The sequence below is a fragment of the Suncus etruscus genome, chromosome 16 (assembly GCF_024139225.1).
Source record: "Suncus etruscus isolate mSunEtr1 chromosome 16, mSunEtr1.pri.cur, whole genome shotgun sequence".
Lineage (NCBI taxonomy): Eukaryota > Metazoa > Chordata > Mammalia > Eulipotyphla > Soricidae > Suncus > Suncus etruscus.
This window is the reverse complement of record NC_064863.1, coordinates 75,890,926-75,893,214: the sequence shown is the minus strand read 5'-3', so window position 1 is coordinate 75,893,214 and position 2,289 is coordinate 75,890,926. Positions and strand designations below refer to the sequence as shown.

Here is a 2,289-nt window from a genome sequence, read left to right as displayed (position 1 = left end):
CCTGGCAGTGATTGGTGCAGGATGGAGTTGGAAAATTCGGTTTGTGACAATATTCAGACAATTTTCGTTTAGCGGCATATTCAAACATTTTTCGGGATATACTCGGTGTATAAGACGACCCCCGATTTTTCTGGATGTATGTTTAGGAATTAAGTTGAGGATTAGAGGGATAGTTAAACATACAGGGCTCTTGCTTTACATGTAACTGACTCGGGTTCAATCCCCAACATCAAATGTAGTCTCTTGAGTCTGCCAGTAGTGACCCCTGAGCACAGAACTAAGAGTAAGCTCTGAGTACAGGTGGGTGTGACTCAAAACTTAAAAAATATAAGAATTAAGCTCCTAAATGTGTTAATTTAGTTTTCAACCTAGTCTAACAAAAATTTGAAAATGTGTATGAATATGTACTTATCTAGCACAGTTTTCTATTAAAAATGGATCTCAGAAACACCACAACAGTTTTTCATTCATTGAAAACGAGCAACAGAAGCAATACAAGACGTTGATTCTGAATGAGAGGAAGACATTCTTGGTGAAGTTTTCTCAGTTAAAAAATGAATGAGGCTTCTAGCTGGCAGTGAGTCAATGGGCATCGGGGTCTGGCCGGCCAGGTGGTGGGAGTCTCCTGGTCGTGGCTGAGCTTGTCTCTTGTCCACCATAGCAACTGCTCCCGATCCAGTGGTGGGGTGCGAGCAGTGTATGATTGAGCTGAAGAAGATCCATTGTCTCCTGAGATGGTAACCAGTTCAGTCATCCAGGACCCAGGAAGTGATCACCTCTCAAGCATAATAAGACTGCCATAAAGATGTTTGATATCAAGGCTTGTGCTGCATGTATCATGGAATGGGCTGCAAAGGATCCGCATAGTTTTCTTACAACAGTTCTTTTGGTCCTTACTCCATTGTTCCTAGCAAATGCAGTATTGTCTTGGAAATTGGTCAAGATGATTGAGGCCAAGGACAAGGAGTAAAAGAAGAAACAAAAAAAGACAAAAAATATTTCAAAAGCTAAACGTCTAAAAAGATTAAAGGAATAAACAAGGTTCTGCAACCAGAGGAAAATCTTTTGGGAAAATTATGCAGCTTATGAGGGACCCACTGAGGCTTATTTCTTGGATTTTATGAGACTGTTACCTAGGATGTGAAGTCTGAACATATGGACGACCATCATGCTCTAACCTCCTACTATAGAAATTTTGAGGCTTCTTGTTGAAGTCATTGTAAATATGCATTTATTATGCCTACAATTTCTTCATAATTGACCTAGTTGGCTGCCATTTTGTAGCATGAAAACATCCAGTTGAGAAAAATGATTTATGACTAATACTCAAAGAATGGCTTTAAATGGATTCCTGTTCTAGACAAAAAATGTGAAAAATAAAAGAGAACTGATCTGAAGTGAAAGTATGCTGTAGCTCAAAAGATAAAGTTTAGTAACTATATCTTTATTGTGTTTGCTTGTTTCTAAACATAATATAACTTCTGGCTTTTTCAAAGCAAATATTAATCATTGAGTATTTCTACTTAGGCATTTTTCTTTAAACTACTAGTAATGATCAGACATAAAAATAGTTCAAATCTAATTTTATAAAGAAATATATTATTTTGACCATGTAGAAGGTTAGTTAAAATGTCTTAACAAATTATCAGATAATTTGCTAACTGTATAGATGCCTCTTCTTTTTTATTTTGTTTATTGATAAGACACATGTAGTAGTCATGTTCTTTATTTGTTTATTAAACAGGTTCATAGAGAAAACATTTATAAAATTTATATTTAAAAAATGTTTAAAACAACAGTGATGGAACAGAACTTATAGAACTAGTCTTCATCCTATGACCTGTGCAAATACTAAGACCTCTAGTTAACAGAGCCCTGATCTCATCATCCATGACTGAGCGGATAGTTTCTAGACACCACAAAAGAACCTAGGGGAGAGTAAACAAACAGGTTCGAAACCTGTAGTTATACAAATGACAGTATACTTCAAGGGCGGAGAAACCCTGTATCTCTTAGGTCAAGGGAATTCCCATTCTAATCTCCCCAATATTTATTGTGTCTATGCAAAAAAAAAAGCACAAATTAATTTTTTATTGTTATTGTTGTTGTTTTTGGTTTTTTGTTTTGTCTTTGTTTTGTTTTGCTTTGTTTTGATTTATGTTTTTGAGCTTTGTTTTGTTTTTGTTTTGAGACCATGGTTATTGTTTGGTTGCTGTATTTATTGCTAGGGTGCTTTTCGGGTTTTTAGTTTGATTTTTTTTTTTTTAGTATTGTTGCTATGTTTTTCTT

The 2,289-nt window shown here is 35.3% G+C and overlaps 1 pseudogene; it reads left to right on the top strand.

Annotated features, from left to right (window-relative positions):
- Window positions 1-805: 805 nt before the first annotated feature.
- LOC126032209 (small integral membrane protein 15-like) lies at window positions 806-1,036 on the top strand (annotated as a pseudogene).
- Window positions 1,037-2,289: the final 1,253 nt, after the last annotated feature.